We start from the raw sequence: 27,678 nt of genomic DNA, 5'->3' as shown, positions 1-27,678 counted from the left end.
AAAAAATTGTAATTAGGATATTCGATAGAACTATTGGGGTTCTCTTCAGAACTGCCCTCAGAACTGTTGTCCGAATTTACTTTTTGCGAAAATTAGTAACCAATGTTTGCTATACAAATTTTTTTTCGAATATTGTTGTTTTCTTCGTTACATTCTGCAGAACTATTCAAATTTTGTACAAAGAACTCTAGAACTATGGCATACCTGTCAAGAACTGAGAAAGAAATATACATTTCTGGAAAAAAGGGTGCCAACTTCACAGTAAGTGAAAAGATTTTCTTCTTAAATTGCAATTATCTCGTAAGCTGTTAGCTGCACAAAAAATGTTACTTGGGTTTTCGATAGAACTCTTCGAGGTCCGTTCGGAACTGTGATCAGAACTGTTGTACTTATTTACAATTTGCGAAAATTGACGAAGTATGTTTTCGATACGAAAATTTTTTCGAATATTGTTATCCTCGCCAAATTCTGCAGAACTATTGAAATTTTGTACAAAAAGCTCTGGAACTATAGCATATCTACCAAGAAATCTGAAAAAAGTATACATTTCTGAAAAAAAGGGTGCCAACTTCACAGTAAGCGAAAAGATTTTCTCCTTAAATTGCAATTATCTCGTAAACTATTAGCTGCACAAAAAAATGTTACTTGGGTTTTCGATAGAACTCTTGGAGTTCTGTTCAGAACTGTGCTCAGAACTGTTGTACTTATTTACAATTTGCGAAAATTGACGAAGAATATTTTCGATACGAAAATTTTTTCGAACATTGTTTTGGTCGCTAAATTCTGCAGAACTATTGAAATTTTGTACAAAGAACTCTAGAACTATGCCATATCTATCAAGAAATCTGAAAAAAGTATACATTTGTGAAAAAAAGGGTGCCAACTTCACAGGAAGTTAAAAGATTTTCTCCTTAAATTGCTATTATCTCGTAAACTATTAGTGCACAAAAAAATGTTACTTGGGTTTTCGATAGAACTCTTGGAGTTCTGTTCAGAACTGTGCTCAGAACTGTTGTATTTATTTAGAATTTGCGAAGATTGACGAAGAATGTTTTCGATACGAAAATTTTTTCGAATATTGTTTTCGTCGCTAAATTCTGCAGAACTATTGAAATTTTGTACAAAGAACTCTAGAACTATGGCATATCTGTAAAGAAATCTGAAAAAAGTATACATTTCTGAAAAAAAGGGTGCCAACTTCACAGTAAGTGAAAAGATTTTCTCCTTAAATTCCAATTATCTCTTAAACTATTAGCTGCACAAAAAAATGTTACTTGGGTTTTCGATAGAACTCTTGGAGTTCTGTTCAGAACTGTGCTCAGAACTGTTGTACTTATTTACAATTTGCGAAAATTGACGAAGAATGTTTTCGATACGAAACTTTTTTTCGAATATTGTTTTCGTCGGTGAATTCTGCAGAACTATTGAAATTTTGTACAAAGAACTCTAGAACTATGGCATATCTATCAAGAAATCTGAAAAAAGTATACATTTCTGAAAAAGAGGGTGCCAACTTCACAGTAAGTGAAAAGATTTCTCCTTAAATTGCAATTACCTCGTAAACTATTAGCTGCACAAAAAAATGTTACTTGGGTTTTCGATAGAACTCTTGGAGTTCTGTTCAGAACTGTGCTCAGAACTGTTGTACTTATTTACCATTTGCGAAAATTGACGAAGAATGTTTTCGATACGAAATTTTTTTCGAATATTGTTTTCGTCGGTAAATTCTGCAGAACTATTGAAATTTTGTACAAAGAACTCTAGAACTATGGCATATCTATCAAGAAATCTGAAAAAAGTATACATTTCTGAAAAAAAGGGTGCCAACTTCACAGTAAGTGAAAAGATTTTCTCCTTAAATTGCAATTACCTCGTAAACTATTAGCTGCACAAAAAAATGTTACTTGGGTTTTCGATAGAACTCTTGGAGTTCTGTTCAGAACTGTGCTCAGAACTGTTGTACTTATTTACAATTTGCGAAAATTGACGAAGAATGTTTTCGATACGAAATTTTTTTCGAATATTGTTTTCGTCGGTAAATTCTGCAGAACTATTGAAATTTTGTACAAAGAACTCTAGAACTATGGCATACCTATCAAGAACTGTGAAAGAAATATACAGTTCTGAAAAAAAGGGTGCCAACTTCACAGTAGGAGCTCTTATGGAATTCTTAATTAAGTTGCAAATACCTCTTAAACTATTACCTGCACAAACAAATTTCACTAGGATTTTCGATAGAACTCTTCAAGTGGTGTCCAGAACTGTCATCAGTACTGTAGTACGAATATATTTATATTTTCCGTAAAGAAAGTGTGTCCCATATTAAATCAATTTATCTCAAACCATTATCGCCATAGAAAAATGTTGTTGGGATTTTCGATAGAGCTCTTGGGGTTCTGTTCAGAACTGTCCTCAGAACTGTTGTACAAGTTTAATTTTTGCGAAAATTGACAAAAAATGTTTTCGATAGAAAATTTTTTCGAATATTGTTGTTTTCTTCGCTAAATTCTGCAGAACTATTGAAATTTTGTACAAAGAACTCTAGAACTATGCCATATCTATCAAGAACTCTGAAAAAAATATATATTTCTGAAAAAAAGGGTGCCAACTTCACAGTAAGTTAAAAGATTTTCTCATTAAAATGCAATTATCTCGTAAACTATTAGCTGCACAAAAAAATGTTACCGGGATTTTCGAAAGAACTCTTGGAGCTTTGTTCAGAACTGTGCTCAGAACTCTTGTACGTATTTACATTTTGCGGAAACTGCCAAAGAACATTTTCGATACGAAAATTTTTTCGAGTATTGTTGTTTTGGTCGCTAAATTCTGCAGAACTATTGAAATTTTGTACAAAGAACTCTAGAACTATGCTACATCTATCAAGAACTGTGAAAAAAATGTATATTTCTCGAAAAAGGGGTGCTAACTTCACACGACTCGATCGGCGTCCCCCACCAGAACCAGTGAGAGTGGTGGAATGGGAAGCCGGGCGCCCGACGCAGAGTGGCGGCAGTCGTCAACTCACCACCGGCACGCCGAGCAGGCCGAGTCGCAGCAGAGACAGAAGGCAAGGCGATGGCGGGAGGACAGGACGACGAGGCGAACTACCACGAGGTTAACTGCTGTGATTCAAACGGCCAAGAAGTAAGAAGAAACATGAGCAAGGTGTTAACGCCAGAGGAGGAAACTCAAGATGGCAACACCAGCAGCTCTGACCGGGTTTTACAGGTTTTCCTTAAGCCGTCGGCACACGGACCGTGCATCCGAACATTGAGCGTTGTGTGCCGAGTTTCTGACGTCATAGCGTGGAATAGCACGTCCCTGAGTCTTTCCGAACGTGCAGAGCAATATCTGGTATGTCAGATATTCTGAGCGTGCGTCTGAGCGTTGAGCAGTGAGATAGCACAACGCCACCTACGTCACACACACGCCGTCTCCGTTCAGTACAGAGTTGTGAAACGCCATGTTGGCATTCATTTCACGCCTATATGTATATATGCCGTTTCTGAGCACCAACAAATTGAGAATCACTGGAAAACCCGTTGTTAGTTGTGCGATTCGTTCCAATAAAATAATGAGAAACATCATATTCGTGGCAAAAGAATTCTTGTAACTTGCGTATTATGAGAGTAGGCTATTTGAAGGCAACGACACACTGAAGATCCACCCAAAACGCATTGTTCTTGGCACAATTTGTTACAATTAAATTTCAATTAATAACATAATTATCTACGATTAACGTTTTTAGGAAGGGTAATACAATATGATTAATCACAAATTGCGTGATGTTGGCTTAGCGTAATGAGTATTGGGGTGGTGGTTCGCGTCTTAACACCTCCAAATTTTTTTTCCTAACATTCGCGTTTATAAGAGTTTCTGATACTTCATTATTAAGTATGTCCTATAATATTTGATGTTATGTAAATATAAGTTCACCTTTTTTTTTGAGGGGTGACTTTCTTCGGTTGGCGTCATCTACAGGACAGCTTGTGCTACTTGTTTGAAGATATTTTGCTCCTTTTTCTTTTACGCTTCGTAATTCACATGTTACAAAGATTCCGCTACTGGGTAGAAAGAGTGATCAAGGAAGACCGACCTTGAAGTTTTACTAAAATGTGGGAATGATGAAATAATGTTTATCTTATGCGGAGAAATATTCCAGATTTGTACCGCACTGTTTCTAATGGAACTTTTATAAGTCTGTGTCCTTATTGATTGGACATAGTACTTTCCTTTATGTGGACGATGGAGGAAATGTGCGTTTTAATAGAGCTAACGCGGGAATTTTACGCACGCCCGTTGAGTAAACAGTGTGCTTTACGAACTAGAAACATCCCTCAACTGCCGCTCGAGTGCGTTGCGATCGCGTATACCACGTTAGGGTCCACGCACCGTATGCAGAAGTCGCATCGTTCCTGAGCGTTCAGCAGCACGTTGAGCTTGGCACGCTCAGCCTTAACGTTTGACAGCACGGTCCGTGTGCTGACGGCTTTAGGCTGTAAGGTGTGTATTGGAGCCGGCCCCCAATTTTCTGCAAATAAATTTCCAGTAGGGAGAAATAAGGAGTTTGTAATACTTCAACGGAGTAACAGTTGCACGGAGAGGGAATATGTTGACATTTGTACAGGACACAGGAGACTGTAGGTAGTGGACAGTTGGTTCCAGTAGTAGGAACCAGCGACGTTTTCTGGGCAAGGCCAACGCACATTTCCTTCACAAACTTACCTGTCCCCACATCAGCACTTAACGTTCGTGGCTTTCTCCCAGAGTACAGCATTGCAGTTGACCTCTGACTGGCAATTGGTGTTCAGTGTTTTACTGCTCAGTTAATGAAGTTCACTGAGACCATCAGAGGGAAGCCTTTATTGATTTACAACGGGCACCAGTACGTACTAAACTGTACAATGAAACGATTGCAAATGCTTTAAAGAAACTCCAAATTGATGGGAACTTAAGTCATTTCTGACTTGTGTGGCCATTAAAATTGCTACACCAAGAAGAAATGCCTCACCTGGACCCCTCATCTCCTGACCATCCAGCAGAAAGCCCATTCCCGCCTCCGCCTGCTGAAACTCCTGTCTGGCCGGACATGGGGATTGCATCCTTCTACCATCCTCCACACCTACAAATCCCTCATCCGTCCTATCCTCTGTTATGCCAGCGTCGCCTGGATCTCCGCCCCCACCCGCTTTTACAAGGCTCTCCAAATCCTTGAACGCCATGCGCTCCGCCTTGCCTTCCGTATCCGCCTTCCTTCCCCCACACGGCTCCTGTATGAACTGATCCCCTTCCCCCACCTCCTCTTGTTCCTCCAACATCTCCGCATCCTTTACATTGTTCGCAGGGTTGATCCCCCCCACCCTCTGGTTTCCTCCTTCCTCTCCACCCCCCGCCCGTTGCCGCGCCTCTATCGCTGTATCCCTCCCTCTCTCCACCTCCACACCCTCCATCTCCTTCATCAGGGCAATTTCCAACGCCTCCCCCTCCCGGATGACGAACTTCGCCGTGACATATACCCTTCCTTCCAACTATAACCCGGCCTTGTTCCCCCCCCCCTCCCCAGGGCCCCCTTCTCCTCTTTCCTCCTTCTCCCGGAGCGGATTTTCCTCCATCCCCCCTCCCCAGAGACCCTGCACCCCATACTTGCCTCTCTCCTTCCCACATCCCTCCCTACCTGGCCCTCTTCCGCGCGCCCCCCATTCCCCTCCCCCATCTCTTCCCCTCCCTCCCTTCTTCAGGTCTCCCTCATCTCTTTGAACCTAGCAGATCCTCTGTATTGATCATCATCAGTGTGCCACATCAGTGTTGTGTTTAGTGCTGTTTCTCGTGTGCGTCAAGGGGTGTGATTTTAATTGTGTACTGCCTTGAGGTTCGCCGTCAGTGTTACGTTGTGTGCTATGCCATCCGTCAACACCTTTATGCTCCAGTCATACTGTGCCTTGTGTTCTTTTAATCGTCGCCGTGTGTGGCTTTTTGTGTGTGCTACTTTTAAACAGTTTTTTATCTCCATTTTACAGTCACCCCGTTTTTTGTATATTGCCTTCCATGATGTTCTCCCTTTTTTATATCTATGTTCGCCTTCTTCTCTCCTTTGCTGTTTTTAAATGTCTTCTATTGTTTTGTTCTATGTCTTTCGGCTGACGAGCGGCGCATATGCTGCTGCCAGCCCGCCCCGATGGGGAATTGAAATACATTAAAGAAAAAAAAAAAAAAAAGAAATGCAGATAAGAAACAGGTATTCGTTGGACAAATATATTATACTGGAACTGATATGTGATTACATTCTCGCGCAATTCCGGTGCATAGATCCTGAGAAATCAGTACCCAGAACAACCACCTCTGCCCGTTATAACGGCCTTGATACGCCTGGGCATTGAATCAAACAGAGCTTGGATGGCGTGTACAGGTACAGCTGCTCGTGCAGCTTCAACACGATACCACAGTTCATCAAGAGTAGTGACTGGCGTATTGTGACGAGCCAGTTGCTCGGCCACCATTGACCAGACGTCTTCAATTGGTGAGAGATCTGAGAATGTGCTGGTCAGGGCAGCAGTCGAACATTTTCTGTATCCAGAAAGGCCCGTACAGTACCTGCAACATGCGGTCGTGCATTATCCTGCTGCAATGTAGTGTTTCGCAGGGATCGAACGAAGGGTACAGCCACGGGTCGTAACACATATGAAATGTAACGTCCACTGTTCAAATTGCCGTCAATGCGAACAAGAGGTGACCGAGACGTGTAACCAATGGCACCCCACACCATGACATTGAGTGATACGCCAGTATGGCGATGACGAATACACGCTTCCAATGTGCAGTCACCGCGATGTCGCCAAACACGGATGCGACCATCATGATGCTGTAAACAGAACCTGGATTAAAGTGTTAAGGGTAACCGCAGCCACGCTCTCCGAGCTGATGCAAACGTCGTCGAACTGTTTGTGCAGATGGTTATTGTCTTGCAAACGTCCCCATCTGTTGACTCAGGGATCGAGACGTGGCTGCACGATCCGTTACAGCCATGCCGATAAGATGCCTGTCTTCTCGACTGCTAGTGATACGAGGCCGTTAGGATCCAGCACGGTGTTTCGTATTACCCTCCAGAACCCACTGATTCCATATTCTGCTAACAATCATTGGATCTCGACAAACGCGAGCAGCAATGTCGCGATACGATAAAGCGCAATCGCGATAGGCTACAATCCGATCTTTATCAAAGTCGGAAACGTGATGGTACGCATTTCTCCTTACACGAGGCATCACAACGTTTCATCAGGCAACGCCGATCAACTGCTGTTTGTGTATGAGAAATCGGTTGGAAACTTTCCTCAAGTCAACACGTTGTAGATGTCGCCACCGGCGCCAACCATGTGTGAATGCTCTGAAAAGCTAATCATTTGCATATCACAGCATCTTCTTCCTGTCGGTTAAATTTCGCGTCTGTAGCACGTCATCTTCGAGGTGCAGCAATTTTAATGGCCAGTAGTGTACGTTGTGACACGCGTCTTCGGCTGAAGGCAGATGTTTATCATGGAGAGTTTCTCGCAAGTGGCGAAGCCAGTCGAACGTTCACGTGCTACTCTCGTGAGCATCTGTCGAAAGAGGTGAAACTACCAGGAGACGCTAAATGGATGGACGTCCACGACTCTTCACTGAACATGGGGTTCTGAGGCTTGTCTGCGCTGTTAAGTAGGATAAATGATGATCTGTGGCGTATCTACCGAAAGAGCACAGTGGTAGTGCACATAAAGTGTTTTGGAGCACACCGTTCATTGTACGTTGTTGGACACGAAGCTCCACAGCAGACCACACTTACGTGTTCACATGTTGACGCAGCGACATCGTCAATTACAACTGCAATGGGCTCGGGACCATCTGGATTCGACCGTCGATAAATGAAAATGTGACGGATGTTCAGGTGAATCACATTTCTTTTACATTAAGTTTATGGCCATCTCGAGAAACGCAGTCATCTTGGTGAACGCCAGTTCAAAACACGCAGCACGCCACGGACGCAGCTTGGTGGGAGCGGTATTTTGCTACTGGAGACATTCTCCTGCGCTTGCGTGGGACCTGTGGCAGTTATCGAAGAGACACTGACAGCTGCGAACCACCTGCGTCCCTTCGTGCTTGAAGTCTCCCCCGACGGCGACGTCATTTCTCAGCAGGCATAATCCGTATCACTTGAGGCAGGGGGGGGGGGGGGGGGGTTAGTTTCAGATCCCGCCTGGAAGGAGGCGCGTGGGTCTGCTCCTGAAAACTGAAGGGTAGGTCGAATGTAGGAAGCTAGAAGGAGCAGGTGAGGTAGAACACTTGGTACTGCAATTAAAGGTTTTTTACTTAACTCTGGCTGAGATGAGCACGTAGGTGCGAAGCCGTACAGGTATCAACGCTAACCGCTACTACTAGTTGGACAAACTATCATTGAAGTAACTGAAGTAACAAAGTCTGCAACGGCTAGCCCCTTACGAAGTAGAAGCCAAGTTGCTTGGTCGTCGGCTCGGAATCAAATGGGCTGAATCCGGAGCGGTGCTCGTAGAGCTGCACAGCGTCGACTAGAGGGCGCCGTCGTCGGTGTCGGTGTCGTAGGGCCACCCTAAGAACTTGCACCTACGCCGTGGCATCGTAGCTATCGACACCACAGTTACCTTCATAGTCTCGGATGTTACTGAATTTAGCGTATGTTAAAATTCACGAGTAAGTAAGAAACACGCATTTTTTATTTTCTCCAAATAGTTCCTGCCCCAAGATATAGGCCTCCAAAGATGATACTACGAACACCATTTTGAAGATAAAAATTTCGGAAATTTTTTTAAAATGCTTTATCTCTCTAACAGTTCTAGATATTTTGTTAGAGTTTTTTCATTTGAAAGGTAATTGCTTTATGATTACAATAGTATCCTCCGTTTGGACATATCTGTCAAAGTTCTTTTACTGTCACCATTTGAATTTTTTTGTAATTTACGGAAATTTTTTTTCAGAGATCTCAATCCAGAAAAGTTATATTTTTTCTGTTGATTAGTACCATGTAGTGTTATATTCTCTGTAAAGGAGAACTTCCACTTTTAAGTTGGACCGGTTTTATTTTTAAAAAATCAAATTTTTAACTTTCAACGGTAATGTATGTCTTCACTGAAGTTGGTTCCTACTAATTTCTTTGTTACAATGTTTATTTCTATTGTCTTTGTTATACTTATTTGTTATTACTTTCTTTGTTGCAGTTATGTCTTTTCGCTTTCTTTGTTGCAGATATTTCTTACATTTTGTTGTAGTTTCTTGTCAGCTTCTGTGTCGTGGTTGTTCATTGCAGGTTTCTGTACTGTAATTGTTCAGTGCTGATTTATTTACTGAAGAGACTTCTAAGAAATCTGAGACCATCCAGTGAGTTGGCACAGTTGCAGTGTATTTTGTGAAAAGGACTGTTTGAAATGTCTTCTGACTGGGGCCACAGGAGAGTGAAGTGTGCTGACTGTCTGCATATACATAAAACAGTGGTATATAAGACAAACAAAAAAAAACAGACTTTGTTCAGGTTGGGAATAAGTATTCTCATTTGAAGACTCTGTTCCCATTTGAAGACTCTGTTTCCAGTGATGGCTTTTTGTGTTCTAAATGTTTTGACAGAACAACAACACATGATAGTTTCTGAACAAGGTGAAGCCTTCGATGGTGTAGTTGATGCAGATTTTGCATCAATAAAGGAAGAATGAAATACCTGAATCAGTTAACTGCAGAGGTAGTTGTTAGTCCTGTTAAGAAACCGTGGTCAGTGAAGTCCAGTCATAAGCTCTGTGCATCAAGATAGTGCAGAGAAATTACTAAAGCGATGGATGAATACACTACGGCAAAACTGACCACACTCTTCAAAGCAGAAATTCCATCTTTAGAAGAAAATGATCCAAAGAACTCTTGCACCTCTTGCCAGGAATTTTTCATAAATATCAATTCAGGTGTTGAATATTGTGCATCCTACAGTGAAAAGGTTCAATTTTTACTATTATTGCCGAGAAATTTTCATGTAAAACAATTTTGAATCACGTTCCATGAGTATCAAAGTACATGGTAGACAAATCAAGAAACGTGAGGTGTGCAAAAGGAGTCTTTGGAAGACCAGATTCCTTCAGATAGTGCAGTCATTTTATCTGGAAGATAAATGCGACTGTTCTCGCTAGAGTGCCAACAAAAAAGACACTATAACTGTAACAGTTGAAGGTAAAAAAGTTGTGAAAGTGGAGAGGTACATGACTCGCAGCATTAAAGAAACTTTTGCAGCTTATAAGAGCGACTATACAACTTCACATATCGGAAGATCAAAATTTTATGTCTTACGACCTAAGTAGGTAGTTCCACACCTACCTAGAGATGTCTGTTTGTGTGTGTACTGCTCGAATTTTGTACTTTGTGCGGTAACTTTGAAGCACGTGACGTATGACACCTTGTTTGGGCGTATGAAGTCATTAGTAGTCTGTGACGTAAAGCGAGAGACTTGTTTGTTTGATCGAGTGGTTCTAGGCTCTTCAGTCCGGAACTACGCGGCTGATACGGTCGCAGGTTCGAATCCTGCCTCGGGCATAGATGTGTGTGATGTTCTTAGGTTAGTTAGGTTTAAGTCGTACTAAGTCTAGGGGACTGATGACCTCAGATGTTGAGTCCCATAGTGCTTAGACCCATTTGAACCTTTTTTGAACTTGTTTGTTTCAAGAATGTGGTTACTGTCCTGGAAAGAGAGGACTGTCTTTACACACTTGGCCTGGAAGACGTAGCAGATAACTTTGCAGAAATTACATATGCGACATAGGAGGAAAATAAACTAATTACGGAAACTGTTGCCTTTGACAGTTTCATTGATGAACTTAATAAATGATCAGTGAAAGCAGTAACACACCAGCATCTGAAGAAATTGCAACAACACACATGGTAGAAGTGAAAGGGTGTGTGCAGGCTGAAGAACTACGTTTAGTGCTTCATTGTGATTTTGCTGAGAACTGATCTGTATTCTCCCACAAGAAGTACGAGGGTATCATTGGAGTAATGACCAGATTTCAATTTTTACAGGAATGACATATTTTCAAAACAAGACCACAAGTTGCAGTTATAAGTGATGGCACGGACATGACTCATGCTTTGCTAGCAATGTGCAAAATTCTTCAACTGCAAACAGGGGCAGAGATGATCATAATTATTTATGAAGGTGCTCCTAGTAATTTTAAAAATCGTTACCAGCTGAATTGAGTAGGTCGCTTATGCCAACTGGGTATACAGTGCTACTGGCCACGGGAAGGGGCCTTGTGATGGTGTAGGAGGCCTGCTGATGCACCATGCTACAAAACAGAATCTTTTCACACCAAATACAGCAGCGATTCAGAATGCTTCGGATTTTACGAGTGTCGTGAAACCTTATACATCGACATCCCTCATTCTTTTGTCCAAACAGGAAATCGAAGAATCGCGTGACCAGAAAAAGGAAGAATGGTCCGAAGAAACTGGTCCTGTGAAAGGAATTCAGAAGACACCTTTTTGGACTCAAAGTGATGGGCGAACTCATATTGCACGCACTTTAAAGAGCAAGAAAGAAGAAATTTCGTTTGTTCGGCCAACACCTCAGAAACAGCAGGATAATATTCAGATTTACAACCTGAGAAGGGGGATGTTTGTGGCTTGTGCGTATGACAGTGACTGGTGGATTTGCATAGATTATATAGACCAGTTATGAGTTAATCGAAACTGTAGTGAACTTTATGCTACCACATGAACCAGCTGCTGGATATAGTTTCCAGCTGAAGGACATCAACGACGCCATCAGTGCTCACTTCCTGTTCACAATGTTTTGAAGGTTGTAAGTGCTCCAGTTCCTATTGGTTCAACAGGAAAGGCATCACTCTATATCAGAGGAAGATACTGAAGCAGTGGAATACATTTTTAGTTCAATGACTGGCTGATTTCAGTACAAAACAGAGAGCACAGAAGTTGTATAAATTGAAAACTTTAAGTCTTTGGACGTTTCACATACATTTTGGAACCATTTACTCATCTTTCAAAACTAAAGTTAAGTTAAATAACGCTAGGTTCTGATTTTTATGAGCCTGTTATGTGACAACGTGGTAATAAAACAGCTTTTATGTATGGCAAAAATTTCAGTTGTTTATAAAACCTGTTCAAACTAAAAGCGGAAGCTCTCCATTCCAGGGAATGTATAACTGTATGGTACTAATCAACAGAAAAAAATTAAAATTTTATGGATTGGCATTTTTGAAAAAAAAATTACATAAATTATAAAAAAAGTTCAGAACGCTGTAGTAAAAGAACTTTGAAAGATAAGTCCAAATGGAGGATTTCTTTGTAATCACAAAAAACTATCTTTCAAATGAATAAAAAGAAAACAAAATATCTAGAACTGTTTCAGAGATACAGCTTTTTAAAATTTTTTCCAAAATTCGCAACTTCAAAATGGTATGCACAGTGTTATCTTTGGAGGGCTGTATCTCGGAGCAAAAATTTTTTTCGAGGAAACAAAAAAGTGCCTGTTCATGTTAAATTCAGTAACATGCGGGACTATGAAGGTAAGATTTTTTCCTAGCCTGACTGAATTCATATGGACCGCGCTAGCAGTATACTTGTCCTTGTCTCGGAGTCAGAACTGTGCACCAGTAGTTTGAGGAATATTATAGTGAACTCACGTTGATGTCTCACCGACCAAATTCGCCTGATGTAAATACACTACTGGCCATTAAAATTCCTACACCACGAAGAAATGCAGATGATAAACGGGTATTCATTGGACAGACGTTTTCAATTGGTGACAGATCTGCAGTAGTCGAACATTTTCTGTATCCAGAAAGGTCCGTACAGGACCTGCAACATGCGGTCGTGCATTATTCTGCTGAAATGTTGGGTTTCGCAGGGATAGAATGAAGGGTAGAACCAAGGGTCGTAACAAATCTCAAATGTAACGTCCACTGTTCAAAGTGCCCTCAATGCGCACAAGAGGTGACCGAGACGTGTAATAAATGGCACCCCATACCATCACGCCGGGTGATACGCCAGTATGGCGATGACGAATACACGCTTCCAATGTGCGTTCACCGCGATGTCGCCAAACACGGATGCGACCATCATGATGCTGTAAACAGAACCTGGATTCATCCGAAAAATGACGTTTTGCCATTCGTGCACCCAAGTTCGCTGTTGAGTACACCATCGCCGTCGCTCCTGTCTGTGATGCAGCGTCAAGGGTAACCACTGCTATGGTCTCCGAGCTGATAGTCCATGCTGCTGCAAACATCGTCGAACTGTTCGTGGAGATGGTTGTTGTCTTGCAAACGTCCCCATCTGTTGACTCAGGGATCGAGTCGTGGCTGCACGATCCGTTACAGCCATGCGGATAAGATGCCTGTCATCTCGACTGCTAGTGATACGAGGCCGTTGGGATCCAGCACGGCGTTCCGTATTACCCTCCTGAACCCACCGATTCCATATTCTGCTAACAGTCATTGGATCTCGACCAGCGCGAGCAGCAATGTCGCGATATGATAAACCGCAATCGCGATAGGCTACAATCCGATCTTTATCAAAGTCGGAAACGTGATGGTACGCGTTTCTCCTCCTTACACGAAGCATCACAACAACGTTTCACCAGGCAACGCTGGTCAACTGCTGTTTGTGTATGAGAAATCGGTTGGAAACTTTCCTCAAGTCAGCACGTTGTAGGTGTCGCCACCGGCACCAACTTTGTATGAATGCTGTGAGAAGCTAATCATTTGCATATCACAGCATCTCCTTCCTGTCGGTTAAATTTCGCGTCTGTAGCACGTCTTCTTCGTGGTGTAGCAATTTTAGTGGCCAGTAGTGCACTATGGAACACATCTTTTTTGTTATCAGGCGCCATCACTGCATACGCGTCTCAGCGACCCCTGCATTTACGAAAACTACATGACCTGTGAGTAGACATCTAATGCCACAGACCTCCACAAACCTACCAACAAACTGTCGGATCCCTGATATGCAGAATCAACATGTATTACGCTCCAAAGATGGACAGACAAGTTATTAAGCAGGGGGTCATAATGTTTTTGGCTCATCAGTGCATGGCGCAGTGTTTAAGGGGAGACTCCACACAAAAATTTAAGATTTCTTCTACTTCGCCAGTAACAACCAAATTTTAAAATCGTGTCTATTATGTAAAGCCGTATCAGTGCCCAAGTTTTTAAGCCCATAACTTCACTGGTTTTCGAGTTTTGAATTATTAATATGATTTAAATTGTATTCTTGAAAACCAAATTTTCACATGCCGGATTTTGTAGGTACATTCACAAGACATAGTTCAACGGTTCTGTGCATTCATTTTATGAGAAATATTGACAATTTGTTTTCAGTATTTATCTCAAATTTCAGCTGTAAATTTTCTTTAGTTATTGGTACAAAATGTGATGATGAAACAAACAGATTATATTTTCTATAATATCAACGCGTAGAAGTATACAAACACGTCAAGACTACTTCCTGCAAAAATTACATTCAGGCTGGTTAATATTTATGATAAAAAAGTTGGAAATGAGCTTAGAAAAACGAACTTACAGTAAGATGGATTTCAACACTGTACCAAAAAATGAATGTTATTGCAATTCACTGGATCCATAACGTTTTCCCTTCCTGCTTAGATGAGCCTTCTTCTTGTAATTTCAAGATCAGGAAGACTTTTTTTCGAGTTTTCTGAATAAAAATCTGCTTACAGTCTTCTTGAAGGGGTGTGGTGGTGGGGATACCTGATTGCAAACCAATACCTATTTCCTTGGAACTTGTTGATTCCACTGAACAGGACATCAGTGTATTCCGTAAGTTTATATTTACACTCAACAGGCAAAGTAACTGATTTCCAGTGACTGGCTGCCAATTCTTTCGCTTCAGTTTTCCTGGAAATCAGGCAACTTTTTTTTCCCAGTTTGAGTTTATGCCAAGTTGAGAATAAAGATGGTACTGTTTGATGATGATGGAAATAAAAAATTACCTTTGGCATCTTTCGGTGTGCCACATACCCTTACGCAGTCCTTATTTCAAACTTTTATTAGATGTGCTTGTAATGCGAATACTGTCAGGTCATTTTGGGATCTAACAGTAAACACTCCAAAGATGTGAGAAGCTCGATAAGTTAATTTTGTTTACAGTTTGAGGTTATAGGTACATTCACCTTCTTAATGATAGATAATTTCTTGTTCTGCCTCAAAAATACGTCGTGAATAAGATCACTTACACTTTGACGAACTTCTCGAGCGAAAACGTCGAACCCACACGGATGTAACTTAGATGTGATTGCCACATGTACCACTTTTAGATGCATACACACGTTGTCACGAACACGATACCATTTCTTCATTTCTTTCCTTATCCACGTGTATCTTGCGACGTCAACGGTTTTGCTTGCAGCGGCGGATGTTCATCTTAACGTTATGGAGACGTATTTTGGCGTAAGTGATATATGCGATGTGAAATATATATATATATATATATATATATATATATATATATATATATATATATATATATGTGTGTGTGTGTGTGTGTGTGTGTGATATACGCTATGTGACAAATGTGGGTGGAAGAACGCCAGAAATCCGTCAGTTGGGGTATGGAAACTAACGAATACATTTCCGGGACCACACACATGAGTTACAGCGCTGGAAGTCATAACCACTGAACGATAAGTTACGAACTTTGTGCTACAAAAGTTGATTTTGACAATGCAAAGTCGCAAGGAGCAAAATTGGACTGTAGGGAGGGTGCTCAAGAAGTTTGTCCTGTAGCCCGCAAATATACGGTGCATGATTTGGCGCGATAATCTGCAGCGTTGTCGTGATGGAGGAACCAAGCGTCCTTTCTTCACATCGGTCGCATGTTCTTCGAAGACTGGATGACTTTGGGCAGGCACTGCTCAGTGTACCACTTAGCTGTGGCCGGCCGCGGTAGCCGAGCGGTTCTAGGTGCTTCAGTGCGGAACCGCGAGACTGCTACGGTCGCAGGTTCGAATCCTGCCTCGGGCATGGATGTGTGTGACGTCCTTACGTTAGTTATGTTTAAGTAGTTCTAAGTTCTAGGGTACTGATGACCTCCGATGTTAAGTCCCACAGTGCTCAGAGCCATTTTTGACTGCCTTCTGTGTGTCCGAAACAATTCCACTCGATTTGAAAAAAACAGCTATCATTTTCTTCTTTACTGATCGGGATTTTCTGGCAGCTATGGGTGTGTCGTCATCTTCAAAAACCCAAACTTTGCTTTGAGTTCTAGTCGGCACGTCATAATAGTACAGGCAAGCCTCGTCACCTGTCACGATGTTCTTCACATAGTGAGATTCTCCCTTAGAAAAATTGTTTAACACCTCGTGGCACCGAGTCACACGTCATGTCATCTGCTCTTCCGTGAGTCTACGCAGCACCCAGGGACAACAAAGTTTCTTTCCTTGCAAATGATCATGCTGGTTCGGAACGAATTGCTGGTGCATTTAGCCATAAGGTATCCTCTATCTGCTTGTAGGTCACGCGCCTGTCTAGCATTTTCCTCACAGCACCAATGTTTCCCCCGTAACTGATGATCGTGGCGTCCCCGTCCTCTCAGCGTCCTCCAGAGTGAAATTTCCTCTTTGGAATGCTCTGCACCACCTGAATATAGTTGTACGATGTGGACACACATTACCGAGTGCAAGAGTCACTTCTTCAAAGCACTGGTGTATATTTAAACCACGCGCGAAGTTGTACCGCAAAACTGCCCATATCTCACATCGTGAGCACGGTGCCGCAGTAAGCGCCTCAAACTAACCCTGCTGCTGAACAACTGCACCCACAGACTTGGCACAGCGGCTACAATGCAAGTATGAAGTATTCTCAGAACACAGCAACAATCAGCCTCCTGCGACTCGTTGCGTAGTACTGCAAAGCTTTCCTAGTAGCCCTTGTATTACAGCACGGGGGACATGCATCAACGACTGTCCACCACTTGTCAACCTCCCTGGAGAAGAATGTAACGCCATACGACAAGCAATCCTTACATCTACATATATACTCCGCTAGCCACCAAGCGGTGCGTGGTGGAGGGCACACTTCGCGCCAAAGTCGTATTTACCCCCCTCTGTTCCACTCGCGCATCGCGCGAGGGAAAAACGACTGTCTGAACGCCTCAGTACGAGCTCTAATTTCCCGTATCTTTGAATGGTGATCATTGCGCGATTTGAAAGTTGGTAGTAACAATATATGTTCTATATCCTCGGCGAAGATCGGATTTCGGAACTTAGTGAGCAGCCCTTTCCGTTTAGCGCGTCGTCGTGTGTCCCACTTCAAACTTTCTATGAGATTTATAACGCTCTCGAGATGGCTAAATGTACCAGTCACGAATCTTGCCGCTCTTCTTTGGGCCTTCTCAATCATTTGAATGAGACCCAACTGGTAAGGGCCCCATACAGACGAGCAATACTCTAAGACTGCACGAACTTTGTTGAAGGACTGCATCGCTTCAGGATTCTACCAATAAACCGCAATCTAGAGTTCGCCTTGCCCGTTACTTGTATAATCTGAACATTCCATTTGAGATCATTTCGAACAGTCACACCCAGATACTTCACGGACGTTATCGCTTCTAGGGACTGGGCATCTGTTTTGTACTCTTACATTAATGGGGTTTTCGCCTTGTTGTACACAGTAGGTTACGCTTGCTAATGTTGAGAGATAACTGCCAGTCATTACACCACGCATTTATGTTCTTCAAATCATCATTGATTTGTTCACATCTTTCGTGTGATACTACTTTCCTGTAGACTACAGCATCATCGGCAAACAGTCTAATGCCGCTGTCAATACCATACCAAGCTTGTGCGGTCCGTGGTAATCACAAACCTAATTCAGAATCACGTCGCACCTTTTGTTATGCACAGAGTTTCATGATAAATTGGGACGACTTCAGTGTAATTGTTGTCTTTGAATACAGGTGTCGTTTCTGTTCGACCCATTGCACATTTCTTTCAATTACATTCTGTATTATACTGTAGCAGTTCCTTTTATGTGTGGCGCAAGTTTCATCCAGCTATTTAACTTGGCAGTGCCGCACCGTGCGAAAATTACTTTCAACCTTAAGGTTTGCACAGCAGTTTAATTTAACTACCTCCACAATTCCGCAGAAACAGTAACGTTTCTTGCGTTTTCCGTACTAAATTACTATTCCTTTTACTTATTATTTTGTAAGTTCGAGACAGAAACACAGCATCTGAAACACCTTCTATGTCGGAATGTTGCCTGTGGCAGCACGCAGGTCATTGATACCCGCGACTTGGCCGGGACTGCGTCCCACACGTGCCTGACCCGGAAGCCCGAATATGATTCGCGTGACTTCCTTCAGTCTTTCCGCCAAGCTCGATTTTCTGCGTCTCCATTGAATTACTGCACGCGAACGACGGACGTCATACGATCGCGTCTGCACTTTGTTTCTTTGTCGTCGTTTTCCGTCCAGCACTGGAACTAAGCTTTATATTACTCTCTTTCGCTTCTGTGCTTATCTTTAGCAGTAAATTTATTTAACTTAAGCGCTAGCTGCTGAATCTTTTTCAGACGAATTCCGCTCGGAAAAGTAAGTTCATTCCGATCGCGGTCTTCAGTACCAACTTACTGAAAATCTGTGGTAGTGTCATGTCCCTGCATCCGACAAAAATGAGCTATGAGTTTTCCTGTTTCGCAGGTCGCATCGCATGTTGAATATAACTTCATCTCCAGCCGAGCATTCAAACAACAGACAGTGACTTTGCAAAAGAACCATACCGGGATTTGCCTAAAGTGTTTTAGTGGAACCACAGAAAATGTAAATCAGGATGGGGTAACCGGTATTCGAATAGCCATCCACTAGAATGTGAGTCCATTGTTCTCTCTGTCTCAACTCGGTCGGTGCTTCCACATTACCGAAGAATTGCAATTTCGGTTATAGAGAACCGTATCAGTCCGTGCATGAGAGGATCATTGATCGGATTGTATTGATCGGGTTCTGTAGATCGGAGAGGTACCGGGTCAAGTGTTTCGGATAGCCCTTGCTCTAGCAACCATTTGTATACATATCGGAAGAACGAGCATACTGTAGATATCCTACGGTATAGGGTAAAAATTTAAACTTTACACATATCCTCCAGTCCGGGAAAATTGAGAAAATCGGTTAGTTCTTTTGCATTATGTGTGGTCTAGGGTGAACCTTTAGTGGCTTGTGAAAGCACCATTCTTACATGAGCGGTTCCTGAGAGAACTCCGAAAAACCATGATTTTTGGGTACCAAAGGTATCAACTATGGGGATGTCAACTTCTGTAATTTATGTTAGTGGCAAATGGTCGAAATTTTTACCGTATGTTCTGAAAAAGATGTTCGAGGGAAACCTTGAAACTTTTTTCGATGTCGTTATCCGTTTCGAAGATCCAGAGCAGTGCTTACTTTCCAAAATTTTTGGTGCCAGAATGCACCTCTTCAATGATACAAAACCCCGTGAGTGGACTTACCATAAAAATCACAAGTTTCGATTTTTGAAAACTTACGAGAGTGGTTTCAGTTTTCAAAGAAGTGTGACTAACGCCCGAACACCAGGGAACTGACATGCATTGACACTATGAAATAGGGCATTGATAATGGCTGGACACTAGCCGAAATCTGGGTTTGCCAAATAAAACCTGCAGAATAAAAGGAAGATTGACTGCTGTGCTCTATCATTTATAATGGAAGGTAACCTGATGAAAAAACTATGTAGAGATGCAAAGACTGCAAGACTGCAAAGACTGCAAGACTGCTCCTGTCGGGGCATAAAAAAGGCGACTATGTTCTTCTTTAAAATACTTTGAGAGAAAATCTGGAAAGTAGCTTCCTCAGACCTCAGTCCGCCTTCCTCTCCAAAACTTTTGGCATGTAAACATGTATCCTCTTTTTTGTGCTCAAAGACAGCAGCAGAGAGTGACGGTGCAAGAGAGAATAGAGAGTGCTAGTGAGAGAGCAAGAGTGAGGAGACAGTGATGATGGGAGAGAGAAAGTAGCTGTGAAACAGAAAGAGAGATGGATGAAGACAATAACGTGGGAGTCAAAGTGGGATGAGATATTGCTGGTCAGTGAGTGACAGTGAAAGAGAAAGAGAGATGGGTGGAAATAGAAGCATTGAGAGCAAAAGAGAGAGGAATGTAGATGAGTGAAGGTCTTGCCTAGACTGAGGGGTCTGGACCCTCACAGTCCGACGAACTTTAGCACGTAGTTATAGAGGAGACCACATTTTGAACCTACATAGGGGAAAAAGTAAGTTGAACCCACAGAGTTTTGAGCTGCTGAGGTATTGCAGAGACAGTGATAATGGGAAAGAAAATGAAAAGGAGACGTTGTAAGTGTGCGTGTGTGTGTGTGCGTGTGTATGACACACACACATGGGACATGGAAATGGGATATACTGTAAATCAGTGGGAGAAAAAGTAGACAGAGGAAGAGAGACATATGTAGACAGTGGCAACAAGAGGCATGTGCTAAGCGTGAAGGCTTAACTACAAAGAGAGACGGGGTGAAAGCACAGAATCTTCTTTGTTAGAAGAGCGCGAGTATGTCCACAGGCCAAAATGTTTGGTGAGGATGGCGGATTGAGGGTTGAGCCAACTGGTTCCCCATTTTTCTCTCAGAGACTTTTAAAGAGGAACATATTCGCGTCTTTTGTGAGACGAGAGGAATTTTTTTCCGTCGAACTGAAATTAATAATTAGTTAGACTAGAAGTGCTGTGTGACGAATGAAATTAATGATCACCATTTTGGGTATCAACTGTCATTCCTTGGTCACGAAATTGAATGTTCGTACCTCATTGTGTGGATTCCGTCTACAGTGACTGAATGAAAGGCTAGGTTGTCTGAAATTAACATCCTGAGCCCGTGGCTGTGTACAAAATATAGGTTGACTCTTACGTAGAAGATAACAGCAACGAGCCACTTTTTTCAATGCTATTTATTTCTTTAAATAGCGCTATTTAAATAAATAAATAGCATTGTAAAAAGTGGCTCGTTGCTGTTATCTTCAATGTAAGAGTCAACTTATAGAAATGCTAGTTGTTTGGTTACTAAATGCGTCTTGCTTCTTTTAGTTTACTACTATTTTCAGTCATGTATAACTCTTTTTTGTTTCTTACAATATTTATTTACTTTATAGGATTTGAAATAATTCTGAATTTGTTTCTGGACCACAGTTGTTTGTCTACTTTTACGCGAAAAACAAACTGTTGGTGCACGACTTTCTTCAGGTTTTTATCAGTTATTCATTCTACCTACGATTTAGAGTTGTCCTTGTACATGTGGTGCAGTTTAAATTTGTTTGGTTGTTATTTTACAGTCTACGAAGTTCGCTTCAAAATGGTTCAAATGGCTCTGAGCACTATGGGACTCAACTGCTGAGGTCATTAGTCCCCTAGAACTTAGAACTAGTTAAACCTAACTAACCTAAGGACATCACACACATCCATGCCCGAGGCAGGATTCGAACCTGCGACCGTAGCGGTCTCGCGGTTCCAGACTGCAGCGCCAGAACCGCGCGGCCACTTCGGCCGGCAAGTTCGCTTCGAACGAACAACAAAACCCTAAACTCTCAGCGTCCCAATGCATAATACACAGTCTGAATAAAATCAATATTATCCGACAAAACAATGAAAAGATGCAGAAACCATACAAAGCATAGCCAAAACAAGTGGGTATACCACCCACATGGTAGAAAAACTAAATAATACGATCAAGAATTAATTTATGAAGCAGAAAACTACAAGAGCGAGAAATACAAATGTTACACGTATAATTTTGCACAGAGGATGTCAAAGAAAAAAATACCGAAGAAATAAGGCGTAAACATAGGATATAGAATAAGAAAACCATTCTTGTCATATCGACATATGTAACAGAAAATGTGAAGGGAAAGGAGTATATCAATTAGACCGTCAAGAGGGCAAGCTCTTGTATCTGGGGATGGTTGCAAAAAGAATGTAGAAGAAGCTGAAGTATAGAAATAACGATTTAGCGTTTGCTGAACATCTAGAAAACGTGATGATGAACCAACAAGCATGGGAAAAGATATGAAAATTACTAGATCGGCGACAACAGAAAACTGTAAACATTACAGGAGAAAGCTCAAATACAAAGGGCCGGTAAAATGACACGAAACCAACATAAGTACCAACTCAATGTTCGTTCTAGTCATAGAAACAATAACAAACCGAAAAATGCAGCTCGCCCATAGGAAATCACAATTCCTTCAACCACCCAACCACCTCCACCACACAAACTAAATACACGTGTTTAAAGACATATTGGTGAAAACAGTTGTGAACTGCGGTCACAAATGCCAAGAAGAAACAACGTTGAGTACAGAGAAAAGAAAACAGTTATATTGCGGCACTTACATGAGAAGAAGCACAAGGTATTCTAACCACTAAAGTATAGAGTAAGTCCTGAGCCAAACAGCAATCGATGATAATAACCTGGAAACAAATTTAGAATTGTTTTAACTCATATCTAATGTATAAACGTAATAAAAGGAGAAGAGTTTGATACAGGCAACTGAAAATTCTTCTAGAGTAAAAGAAGTCGAACACGTGTAGCAGCCAAACAAGCTGCCATTTGTTTACTCGCAGAAGTGGAATTTTTACTCTAAGAAGGTACCTAAAATAAAATTACACGGACTCTGTCGTTGTGCCTTTCACACGTTTTTAGTTGCTCTCTGCTGCGTTATTCATTTTGGTGCATAACTTAAGGACGAAGACAACTTTCATAGGATGTGTTACTAACAAGTAACATAGCTCGATGAAATTTGGACTAACTGCTGCAGTATAGTACAGAAGGTTATTGAAAGAAGAACGAAAGCAACACTTTTATTCAAAGACAATACTTACACTCAACTCACGATGGTTTATGATGGTGCTCTGGACATTAAAAGAGGCAAGACATGTTTCGTACTGGGGTTTGTGATCAGCACCCACTGTGATGTATGTTCTGCAATGTCCTCCCATGCTGGCCACAGGGTTGGTAACGAGTCCTTGAGGCAGGGCCTTCCATTCCACCACAAGTGTGGTTGACAACTGGTGCGTGGTTGTCGGTTCATGTGGACGTGCTGCAGTACGGCTCCCCAACAAATCCCGCACGTGCTCGATGGGATTCAAGTCGGGGAAATGGCCATGGTGCCTATTCTGTATCTTTCCGCCATTGTACCGATCGTTTCGGTACTCAAGAGCACCGAACGGTCTAGTACTCGAATTAGAGTCCCTGCGTTATTCAGTATGCATTTCGGTAGCGGTACCGTTCGGATCTAGAGAACCGAAGCGCTGTTGTCGGTTTGTGTCGCGCAGACCAATCAAAAGCAAGCGGCTGCAGATCCACGCATGCGCACTGCAGCGCGCACAGCGCCACGAACACAAAGCGGTTAGCAGACGACACAGGCGCGCTATTCTTCCAAGTACCGAAAATTGCGTTTGCGTTGCCATAACGCATGACGCCACATTCCATTGAGCTGTCGTGCACGCTTTCATCGCCCTTGCCTCCTCCTTAACGGTATCAGGCGCAGTATATCCATTTCCATGATTCTCAACTGAAAGGCATAAAAATTGTTTGTTTCTCTGATCGCATGTTTCCATGCATGCATAATAATGATAGCGTATTTGACTGTGTTATGCAGATTGTCGTAAATGCAGCATTATGTCGTCTTATTCTCATTCACACTGACACCGTGTTTTGGATTTTACGTTTTGGAAAATGAGTTAGGAATAATGTGTAGTACCACATTGTACTAATACATCTATAAAAACACCCGAAAAATTGATTCTGAGAGTTTCAAAGAACAAAAAGGTAAACAGAATGTGGTTATAACTCGCTCCTAGAGATCCAAATGATTAAGTAGCCCACTTCCCTGTATGATACGTCAACGATTTGGGTCTTAAAAACAAAATTGAAAAAAAAACGCATTTTCGAGAAATGCTGCAGTTCGTCGAAGTTTATAACATGCATCTCATGAATGAAAATGTTTCGTATATGGTGCTAGTCTAAAAATATTACAGCAGAGATCTTTCATCTCTGTCTTCCGTGAATGAGGATTCGATCGCAGATAAATACTTGTGACAAGCAAGATTATGGAGATGACTGCTGCTAGTTACATTCCTAGTAATTTAAGTTGTGCTCTTAGATTCCTGTCTAACCGCGTACTCGGAAATCGCTACATATTCGGAAAAAATGGTGAATTATTTCTGACAAGAAAAAATATAAAGGTCACTGTCGGTTGTTGCACTAACAGCAATTTCATCTCCAACAATATTTCGTATTGTAAACACACAGAAATCACGAAATCATTACTGAGGAAGTGCGCTCCTACATGTAAGTAATAACGAATATTGCAGAAAAATCTTAACTTACACGAATAACAATGTCTCAGAACGTGTTGGATGTATGGAGAGGAAAAAAATTTTTTTCGTCACCCATGCGCAAACCTATGTCCTTTCGTATTACATTCCCGCGTGCTAATTACTTAGCCGCGCCGAACAACAGATGCTCGTTGGTCAATTCTTGTCATATTGAGTAGAGCAACGTAGGCTGACTTCGTTGTCAAACGGTGCTGCGTAAGTCATAAATGCGTGATAGTTTGGAAGGTTTCCAATATCAGGCTTCACATAATTGCTTTTCATTGTTACTCGAAAGTTGAAAACACGTTTCGATAGTTACTAAATAACCCATTTGTGGGAAAAAGTACACAAAGGTACTAGTAACGTCAGTTCACACTCATGTAACATATATTAGCACAGCCAGTGTCTTGATATTTAATGATCTTTAAACTCTTATTTGCATAAAAATAACACGTATTTTGAGAGAATATTGACCGAAAACATAACAACATAACCTAACCATATTTCTAACAAAGGAAAATAGTCAATCATGAACTCACTTTCCAACCGGATGCGTCCTCTGGTGATTCATTAGTAACACAATCACCAAATCGAAAGCTAAAACCGCTAAATATGTTAAAAATAACAAATTATAGGTGTACATAAACCACAGCTCACCGATCGACAGGACCAGACCGAAATCCAAAACTTCTCAGTACAATTGTCGTAAAGTCGGTGGGACGACCGTTCGGTAACAAGTCTCAGAAGCTTACTGAATAGGATATTTCTATAAAGAACCGAAAATGACGTCACTACCGAGACTAACCTACTACACCGATCGGTATGAACGACACAGAATAGGGCCCCAGGCCACTCCAATCGCCGAATGTCCTCTAGTTCCAAGAGTTCTTCCAATTGTGCAGTCCGATGAGGTCGAGCATTGGCATCCACAACAATGAATTCATGGTCGAATGCACCACTGAAACGGACGCACTGGGAACGTGCTGTCATAGAATTCCTGTGCTGTGAAAATGAGACAGTGGGAAACATCCAGAAAAAGTTAAAAAAACTGTATGGATATGCTGCTGTCGATCGCAGTACAGTTAGTCGGTGGGTGAGCAGGTTACGTGATGAAAGCGGGCACGGCAATATTGCAGATTGTCCTCGCAGCGGCAGGCCTCGTACTGCACACACTCCAGACAATGTGCAGAGAGTTAACGAATTGGTGACTGCTGACAGACACATCACAGTGAACGAATTGTCACGCTACGTTGGGATAGAGGAAGGAAGTGTTTGAAGAATACTGAAAGTGTTACGTTAAAAAAAGTTTGTGCCAGGTGGGTTCCCAAGATGTTGACAGTGACTCACAAAGAAACAAGAAAGACGGTATGCAGCGAACTTTTGGAACAGTACGAGTATGGTGGAGATGAATTTCTTGGAAGAATTGTGACAGATGACAAAACATGGCTCATTTTTCACTAGAGACGAAGAGGCAATCAATGCAGTGGCATCATGCAAATTCACCCAAAAAAAAAAAAATTAAAAACCACACCTTCTGCTGGTAAAGTTATCTCTACGGTGTTTTTCGATTCCGAAGGTCTCTTGCTTGTGGACATCATGCCAATTGGAACCACCATAAATTCTGATGCATATGTGACAACACTGAAGAAACTTCAAGCTCGACTGAGTCGTGTTCGACCACATCGGCAAAAGCAGGATGTTTTGCTGTTGCACGACAACGCACGGCCACATGTCAGTCAAAAAACCATGGAAGCGATCACAAAACTCGGATGGACAACACTGAAACACCCGCCTTACAGTCCTGACCTGGCTCCATGTGACTATCATCTCTTTGTGAAACTGAAAGACTCTCTTCGTGGAACAAGGTTTGAAGAAGATGACTCCCTTGTGCACGCTGCCAAACAGTGGCTCCAACAGGTTGGTCCAGAATTTTACCGTGCGGGTAGACAGGCGCTGGTTCCAAGATGGCGCAAGGCAGTTGAGAGGGATGCAAATTATGTGGCGAAATGAAAATATTGTTCCTAAAGGATGTATCTACACACTGTAAAACTTTGAAACATGTAGAATAAAAGATGGATTAAAAAAAAAGTGTGCATTTCTTTTGGAGTGACCCTCGTATTTGTGGAGCATGATCGTGTTGATCTTCTAGGTGACAGGCGCCAGGAGTCAAAAGGTTGCATGGGTGTACTGACGTCCAAATATTTGAACACTGTACAATCACAATTCGACATTGTTGTGATACTGTACTCCTTCGCCGTATGCATCTTTTCAGGGGATGATTCGGCCGTGACTGCATTGTTGTACATGACAATGCGCGATCGAATCGAATAGCACAAGTGAGGAGCCCTTGGAACTGCCCTCTCCGTTCCTCTGTCACATTGAGTACGTACGAGATTTGTTGGGGAGCCGTACTGCAACACGTCTTCATGCAGCTGTTGTCAACCACGCTGGTCGTGGAATGTAAGGCCCTGCTTTTGTATCCCGCCTGGAAGGCGGCGCGTGGATCTGCTCCTGCATTTGGTGTAAACCGAATATAATATGTTATTCTGCCAAAAACAGACTGAAGTTCTTTCAAGTTCCTGGGTGCTGGCAAGTCTCTGATCGCACGGAGATGTGACGGCGAGGGGTGGATACCCTGTCCGTTAATCATCTAAATACTTGAACCGTATCATCTTCATCTTTGCCTAGGTGTGGTGTGTCGTCTTCCGGAGCCTTGGCTTTGCTCTGCCGCGATTGGTCCGTTTGGTTTTAAACTTCGGAGGGCGCTGCGTTCTGTAGAGAGACATGCTGACGACGAGAGTAGCGAGTGCTGCTGCCGGAGTGAGACGGGGAGTTCAGTTTCCGGTTGTGTGGCAGCGCAATGTTGGGGGAAAGGTGGTATAACTTCCTGTGAACGCACATGATTGCTACGAGCGTGTGTACTTGGGACGGCGGCAGTCGTTCTGGACGGGTTGTGTGATAAGGAAGCTCGGCGTGGCAACTGTTGACGCGGCGTGTCCGCGTTGCTATGGCGGAACTGGGGCGATTGACATAATTCGAGTTGGTGCTCGTTGCAACCTGTCGCCGAATGCTTGTCTGCCTTCTGGACTAACGGTGACTTGATGTATATCACTCAATTTCTGAACGTGTCGTCGGGTGTGTTTTGGCTCTAAGGTCGTGTGCCATGGTGTTTCGCAATTTTAGTAGCTCAGGCGTGCCCGAAATCCCGATTCAGTGATCTGCTGTTATATTGTCAAATGTAACTATCACTAGAAAAGAGTGTTAACTCTCTGTGCCT

The sequence above is a fragment of the Schistocerca piceifrons genome, chromosome 3 (assembly GCF_021461385.2).
Source record: "Schistocerca piceifrons isolate TAMUIC-IGC-003096 chromosome 3, iqSchPice1.1, whole genome shotgun sequence".
Lineage (NCBI taxonomy): Eukaryota > Metazoa > Arthropoda > Insecta > Orthoptera > Acrididae > Schistocerca > Schistocerca piceifrons.
Note: the sequence above shows the minus strand (reverse complement) of the source record.